The sequence below is a fragment of the Lepidochelys olivacea genome (genome assembly GCF_965140295.1).
Source record: "Lepidochelys olivacea isolate rLepOli2 genome assembly, chromosome: 27".
NCBI classification, from domain to species: Eukaryota; Metazoa; Chordata; order Testudines; family Cheloniidae; genus Lepidochelys; species Lepidochelys olivacea.
The window spans coordinates 16680450-16688623 of NC_140437.1; positions in this window are offsets into that span (position 1 = coordinate 16680450).

The following is an 8174-nucleotide window of genomic DNA, read 5'->3' on the forward strand; positions in this document are numbered from 1 at the left end:
GAGTGGTGGGATGGCGAGCGGTGGGCCACAGGTCTCAGCAAGTGAGCGGTGGGATGGTGGGGGGTGGGCCATTGGTCTTAGCAAGTGAGCGGTGGGATGGCGGGAGGGTGGGCCGCGGGCGATAGGGAGCGAGCGGTGGGATGGCGGGGGGTGGGCCGTGGGTGTGAGGGAGCGAGCGGTGGGATGGCGGGGGGTGGGCCGTGGGTGTGAGGGAGCGAGCGGTGGGATGGCGGGGGGTGGGCCGCGGGTGTCAGCGAGCGAGTGGTGGGCCACGGAGGGTAGAGGAGGCTGATGCCTCATGGGGAGGGGTGGGCAGAGCTCCCAGCCACCCTCTCTAGTCCCAGGGAGCTCTGACCCCCCGCCCCGAGCTGAGGGTGGGGGAGCATCCTGGGGCTGGGCACAGAGGGGAGAAGGGGGGGCATCCGCTGGTGCAGCTGTCTCAGGCTGGATGCAAAGTGTGCAGGGGCTGCAGGTGTGTGGGAGAGAGACCCCAGTGCAGCCCCCTGCTCCTCTGGAGCTGGGTAGAGAGCAGGAGCCAGTGGAGTCTGGTCCCTTCCCGTGAGCTCAGGGAACGGGGCCCCTGGGGGAAGGGCCGGGAGCGAGGCCCCTGGGGATCAGCCTCCAGGCCTGGAGCGGGGGCAGGGCCTGGCGGACCAGCGGACCAGGCCCCATCCTGCACACTTTGTTCCCTTGGCAGCCGTGCAGACACAACAGCCCCCCAGCCCCACTGCTGGGGGCCGATAAGGAGCCGCGGGGCTGGGTGTCTGTTTGGGTTTGGGCAACTCCTCAAGGCTGGCGCCTCCCAGGCCTTGCCCAGCTCATGGCCACCACGTGGCCCAGCTGGGGGATCCAGCCGGGCCGTCCTGCTGCAGCCATGCAGGGGGGTCACTGAGTGACATGTGAGACTGCCTCCCCTGGGGACTGAGACCCCTGCTTGCCCTGGGAGCTGCAGGGGCCATGGCCAGGTGTGGTGGGGGGGGGGCGGGTGTGTGTGTTCAGAATCAGGTTATCTCGGTGGAGAGAAGCAAAGTGAAGCTGCTCTGGCCCCAGCAGCTCTGCGGGCAGCATGGCGCGTTCCTAGGAGGCCCAGAGCCACTGCTGCTCACCCACTGTACGGCAGCATGGGGGCAGTGGGTGGCAGCTGAGGCCTGGCCAACCTGCTGCCCTTTCTGCTGGATGCCTGCCCGCAGCACCATGACACCGGGGACTTGTCACCCCTTTGCCTGGACTGAAGCAACTGGGGGCATTCCTGGCACTTCCTTTGCACCCCAGTTCTCCTGCTTCCTGGCCTGTTCTCCTGCTTCCTGGCCTGTTCTCCTGCAGGTGAAATCAGGGCAAAATCAGCCCAGCTCTGCCTTTCACTCCGGAGCTGGAGCTGGTCCTGCCATGACTCCATGTGGATAAACAGTAACATCGCCTGGGCTCTTCCAGCCCAAGAAGCACTCAGAGTTTGGAAGCGCCATGGCTATACCCGGGCTTTGCTGCACCTGGCCCTCAAATGCAGCCACCTCTGGGGTGGGTTAGCTATGTCTCAGGTACATGGCACCGCACTAACACACAGCACAGGGAGGGAAGTGGGACCTGGCAGCCAGTCAGTGGCAGGCTCTCAGCCCAGCTCTGGGTTCTTCACAGCCATGAGGGTCGGAAACTATCAGCATTTTAAACAGCCCTTTGATTCTGCCAATGCTGATGGAGATCACAGGGGGAGCGCGAGGGAACAGCGAGGCGAGCTGTCCCCCGGGGCCCGACGGCAGACAGGCCCCACCTCTGGGCTCAGAGGGGACTGTCCGTGTCCAGCAGCCCAGGCCCCGCTGCCTGCCCAGCCCAGCGTGGCGCAAACGACCCGGGTGTGGCCTCCTGAGCAGCCCAGGGAGCTGCCCGGGTCCGTCGTGCCGCAGGGCACTGGGCACCTGCCAGGCAGAGGGTTCCCTGCATTCCTGGGTGCCCAGCAGGCCGGAGGCAGAGACCAAGCCGACAAAAGCCCCCGGAGCCCAGCCCAGGACACACCAGGGGCCTGGTTCTGTGTCCCTCTCCCGGATCAGCGCGGGCTACAGGGGCTTTGAGCTGCTTGCTGGGGGAAGCTAGGGGCAGGTCTGAGATCTCAGGGACCTCCCCCCGCAGCCGTTTGGGACAGGAAGTGAAGGAGAATCCCACCCTGCAGTAACCACGCCGGTGGAAGGGAGCTGCCCATATCGGGGTTTGGCCTGGACACGGGAACTAACAGCCTCCCTCTGCCAACCTCCCCAAAGGTCGGTCTGCCCAGCGCTCTAGGGCTCTGCCAATCGACGCCCAGCCAGCAGCACAGGGCCCCCAGTGCCCGCCGGCCTGGGACGGAGTCTGCCAGCAGGGACCCTCCCTCCTCCGTGCGGGGGAAGGGCCTGGCCCACAGAGAGCCTGGGGCTCAGCGCTGACTCGGGGAACACGCCCGGGAACCTCCACCCCAGGGCCCGCAGCGCCGGGGAATGTCTCCCATCTCAGCAGTGGAGAAACGGGCCACTGGGCAGCGCCTCTCTCCCAGGAGCCCGGCCCAGCGCCATCGCTCCCGGCCCGGGCCTGCGAAACGGAAGAAATGAACGCTCAGCTGGAAGCCAAGGGCCAGGGCTAGCCCAGGGGCGAATCCAGGCGATCGGGGCAGCTCCTCTGCAGGACAGGGCTTGTGCTCCTCTCCCTGCCGGGAGCGACAGCACCGGATCTGTGCCCCCGGCCGGATCTGCAAGAGGGCCCCGCGCCCCACAGCTCTGCGCTATGGGGCTGGATCTCCACTACGGCCCCGAGGCCCCCACCCCTCCATGCTATGGGCAGGATCTGGCCAGGACAATCAGGGAGGCAGGATGATAAATTGAAAGCTGCTGGCACCTAGTGGCTATTGAAGAAACTCTCGCGGAAACTGGCAGGATTTGGGGGTGGAGACGCGGGTCCCTCTTAGCTCAGAGGTTCAGGGCTCCTGAGGGTCCTTTATTCCAGCATCTCTATGGCTTTGTGCCTCGCTGCCCCGTTCACACAGTCCCCACGCTTGCTGGATCTGTGCGCAGGGATCCATGGGGCTGCTGGTCCAAGCGGGCTGGCCAGCGTCTGCCGGTCGGGCTCTCCTGGCGCACCATCGCCCCGGGCAGCCCCAGGCAGCCCCAGGCTGGGAGCAGGCCCCAGGGCGCTGTAGGGACACAGGGCGCGGAGCCAGGCCCTGCCCCAAGGAGCTGCCAGTCTCGGTCCAAGCCAGTGGCTGCAGAAGGGACCCAGGCCGGCCCAGCTCCCGCGTTGGCAGGCGCCGCAGCCCTGGCGAGCTCGGAGGCGGGACCTGACGGGGGACATCGCGGCTTGCGGCTGCTCCTCGGGGGCGTCTCTCGGGCGTGGGGGCAGCACAACGGCCCCTCTTTGGAAACGTGCCAAGGGGCGACCCAGGCTGGCCTTGGGGCCTGTTCTCCAGCCTGCGCTCTCAGAGCCCCCGGTAGCGCTTCACCGGCTCAGCCAGCTTCTCCGGCGCCCCGGGCAGCCCCGGCCCGCTCTCGGCGCAGCAGCCCGGCCTGCGCCACTCGCGCCCGCGCAGCGTCCTCACGCCCAGCTCCGCGCAGGACCGGGCACCGGGGCAGGTCCTGCTTGTCCGCCAGCAGCACCGGGGCACCCCCTGCAAGCCCTCAGCCTCCAGCAGGGTCCCAGCTCCCACCCGGCCTCCCCCAGCCGCTGCGCGTCGGCGCTGCCCGCCGCGAACACCGGCCCGCCCGTGTGGCCGTGGTAGGGTCGCCCGAGGGCCCTGATCCGGGCCTGGCCCCGCACGTCCCACAGGGTGACGGGCACGTCGCGGACGGGCGCCACCGTCTCCACGTGGAAGCCCAGGGATGGTGGGGAGCGTCTCGTTCAGCTTCAGCCGGTAGCGCCGGGGAAGGGGGTTTCCCCGGCGTTGTCCAGCCCCAGCAGCAGGACCCGAGCCTGCAGCCCGGAGAACCGGCCCAGCGCGGCTCGCAGCCTGCCCAGGAGCAGCCCCATGGCGCTGGCCCAGCTGCCTGCCGGCCCGGCCCGTAGGCCTTTAGTGACAGCGGCCTGGCCTCCCATTGGCCGGCGGGCCGGCGGGGGGCGTGGCCGGGGGAAGCCCGGGCGGCCCTGCTGGCCGCGGCCCAGCTGGCCGCGGCGCGCTCTGACACTGCCGGGGCTAGGGGAGCGCGGCAGCCAATCAGAGCGCGACCCAGGGGGGCCCCCGGGGGAATCCCCCGGCACGTCAAAATGATCCTCTCCTGGCGCTCCCCCGTGGGCACCGCCGTCTTCCGGCTGGGGACTGGGGGGCTGGTGCTGCCCACGAGGGACGATGCCGGGGGCTCTCCTCTGTCCTGCCCCTTATGCCCGGGGCCCTCACCCTGTTTCTTTCTGAGCGCCCCCCCCCCAATGCTATAAAAATTCCAGGACCCAGTGGAGGGGCCTTCCGGGATCCAGGCTTCAGCTGCGGGGATGGGGGGGGAGGGCTTGGGGCTCTGGGCTTAAGCCGAGGGAGGGGGGAACTCAGGATTTCTGCCCTGCAGGGCACAGGGGCTCGAGGCTCGCGGGGGCCGTAGGCTAGTTTGACTTCTCTATTTGGGGGGCAGGTCCAGCCAAGCCAACAGGGCTGTGCATGTGGGGGGGGGGGAAGGAATTCGTGCCCACAGGGGTGCCATTTCAGATTTTTGGGAGGGGGGACAACTTTGACCCTGATTGCAGGGGCTACTGAAAACTCTAGGGATTTTTTTAAAGATAACAGCTTAGAAATCTCTGGCAGGAGCACTGTATCTAATTCCTATATCAAAATAAAAAGAAATTAAATAAAGTTTAGACCCACTCAGCTCTAACACTGACATGTTCTGACCTCTTGTGGCAAGTCACTCAGGGGACACTGGCTAGGTTTAAAATGGTAATGTCCGTTCTTACTCAGGTACCTTAGTAAGGTCAGAAGGGAGCATCCTGATCATCTCCTCTGAGCTCCTGCACCTGGCCGGCCACAGAACCTCCCTCACCCACTCCTGTGATAGACCCTAACCCCTGGCTGAGTTACTGAACTCCTCCGAACACTCAAGTTGCAGAGAAGCCACTATTTTCGCTAGTTTAAACCTGAAAGCGACCCCTGCCCCAGCTGCAGAGAAAGGTGAAAACACCCCAAGGTCTCTACCAATCTGACCCAAGGGAAAATTCCTTCCCACCCCCAAGTATGGTGATCGGTTAGACCCCAAGCATGTGGACAAGACCACCAGGCAGATCCCTAGGAAAGAATTCTCTGAAGTAACTCAGAGTCCTCCCCATCTAGTGTCCTGTCTCCAGCCATTGGGGATTTTTGCTATAAAGAAAAACCAAGTTCCCCTCAGCTCTAAATCGAGTCTGAGCTCGGGGCAGAGGCTGGGCCAGGACTGACTTCGCTCCTGGCCGATACAGGGCGAGAGGTTCCATGGGAGAGCAGAGGGGTGATGCCTGGCCCAGGGTTCCCCTCCCCACTCCCTCTGGAAGCAGTGCCCCCGGGCACAGCACCGGGGATTAGCCCAGCAGCTCCTGTTTACTCCGGTGGGATGAAGCTTCGGGGCAGCCTGCGCCGCCAGCACTCACCCAGCCCACGGCAGCCGGGGGGGGGGGCCGTTCAGCGCCGCCTGCCACCCTGAGACACCGGGCAGCAGCTCAGGCCTGCTCCAACTCTGCTGAAGCCAACAGAGCTCAGGGAGGGCAGCTGCCCCCCCCCCACTCGAATTGCTGGGGAAGTTTAGAGTAACGGAGCAGGCTGGCCCGAGGACTGGGGGCTGCCCAGGACGCTGGGGCGAGGCACCCATGGGAGGCCCAGATGGCTAGGGAGCCCCTACCTTCCCCACCCCCTGAGAACACCACCCCGAGCGCCCCGCAGTCCCGTTAGCTCGCAGGGGGTGAGGGGAGCCCTGATCTCTCCAGCTGCCACCCCAATTTCCAGCCGCACCTCACAGGTTCTACGGATGAGTACCCAGGAGGCCCAGGCCCCTCACCTTGGCGTCGGGCCCACCTTCCATCCCCCAGTTCCCAGGCCTCCCCCCACAAGCAGGGGGAGCGCGAGGGAACAGCGAAGCGAGCTGCCCCCCGGGGCCCGACGGCAGACAGGCCCCACCGCTGGGCTCAGAGGGGACCGTCCGTGTCCAGCAGCCCAGGCCCCGCCGCCTGCCCAGCCCAGCCTGGCGCAAACGACCCGGGTGTGGCCTCCTGAGCAGCCCAGGGAGCTTTCTTTATCCCTGCCCAGCTGCCTGGCTGCCGCGCCCCCCTGGCCCCGGCCGTGCCAGAGCGCGCCCGGGCCAGCGGGTCCGCGGCCAGCAGGGCCGCCCGGGCTTCCCCCGGCCACGCCCCGCGCCGGCCGCCGGCCAATGGGAGGCCAGGCCGCTGTCAGTAAAGGCCCACGGGCCGGGCAGGCAGCGTGCGGGCCGCGGGGCCAGCGCCATGGGGCTGCTCCTGCGCAGGCCCTTCGGGACCCCGAGCAGCTGATCTTCCATCCTCCCCAGGCGCCCGCAGACCCTGTGCTGCAGCCGGCCCATCCGCCGCTCTACGCCCGCAGCGGCCTTGGTGTCGCCCCAAGGAGCCGCGAGCGACTCGCCCACAGGGAGGCCCAGGCGGAGAGCCGGGCCGAGCCCCGTGGGAGCTGCTGGGCTTCCTCTCTTTCTCCCGGGGCCGCCGCGGCTGGGTAAGGACCATTACCCGCGTTGGCCAGCCAAGGGCGCCTGGTGCGTCTTGTTCGCCGCGGCAGGAGTGTGGGTGCCCTGGGCGAGCTCCACACTGGGGCGCTGCCCCCTCCGTCCCTCCTGCAGCGTCTGCGGGGGCTGGGGCTGGGCTCAGCTGGGGCAGCGCCCGTGGGCCCCGGTGCGTGGCGCCGCTGGGCCCCCGTGAGCTGGGCTCTGCTAAGCTCCCAGGCCCGGGACATTCAGGGCTTGCCGCAGCCGTGAGAGGTTCGTAGGGAGCCTGGGGCGGAAGGTGCGAGGGAAACAGCGGGGGCCAAAACCTCTGGTGAGGGAGCTCGGCGAGCTCAGTGCAGCGGATTCCCTCGGGTGAAGCGAAGCCCCGGGGGACGTGGCCCGGGGTGTCGCCAGAAGTTATTTTAGGGCCGGGGCAGGGACTGGGATATTTCCTTGGAAGCGCCCCTGCTCTTGGATCCTTTTCTCACTCCTCGTGGGGAGTCGGTGCCCAGCTGTCCAGTGGTTGTGGGGCGGGCGGGGGCAGCGCGCACTCGTGGCTATCGGATCAGACTGTCCTTGCAATGCCACTGATCGCCAGCAGGGGTTATTGTGCCCTCGCTCTGTGCCTCGGTTTCCCCAGTTGGCTGGGACAGTCTGTAGCGACCTGCTGGGGATCACAGAGTGTTTGCAAAGGGCGTTGGGTCCCTGCGCACAGATTCAGCGAGCGTGGGGACTGTGTGAACGGGGCAGCGAGGCACAAAGCCATAGAGATGCTGGAATAAAGGACCCTCAGGAGCCCTGAACCTCTGAGCTAAGAGGGACCCGCGTCTCCACCCCCAAATCCTGCCAGTTTCCGCGAGAGTTTCTTCAATAGCCACTAGGTGCCAGCAGCTTTCAATTTATCGTCCTGCCTCCCTGCTTGTCCTGGCCAGATCCTGCCCATAGCATGGAGGGGTGGGGGCCTCGGGGCCGTAGTGGAGATCCAGCCCCATAGCGCAGAGCTGTGGGGCGCGGGGCCCTCTTGCAGATCCGGCCGGGGGCACAGATCCGGTGCTGTCGCTCCCGGCAGGGAGAGGAGCACAAGCCCTGTCCTGCAGAGGAGCTGCCCCGATCGCCTGGATTCGCCCCTGGGCTAGCCCTGGCCCTTGGCTTCCAGCTGAGCGTTCATTTCTTCCGTTTCGCAGGCCCGGGCCGGGAGCGATGGCGCTGGGCCGGGCTCCTGGGAGAGAGGCGCTGCCCAGTGGCCCGTTTCTCCACTGCTGAGATGGGAGACATTCCCCGGCGCTGCGGGCCCTGGGGTGGAGGTTCCCGGGCCTTTTCCCCGAGTCAGCGCTGAGCCCCAGGCTCTCTGTGGGCCAGGCCCTTCCCCCGCACGGAGGAGGGAGGGTCCCTGCTGGCAGACTCTGTCCCAGGCCGGCGGGCACTGGGGGCCCTGTGCTGCTGGCTGGGCGTCGATTGGCAGAGCCCTAGAGCGCTGGGCAGACCGACCTTTGGGGAGGTTGGCAGAGGGAGGCTGTTAGTTCCCGTGTCCAGGCCAAACCC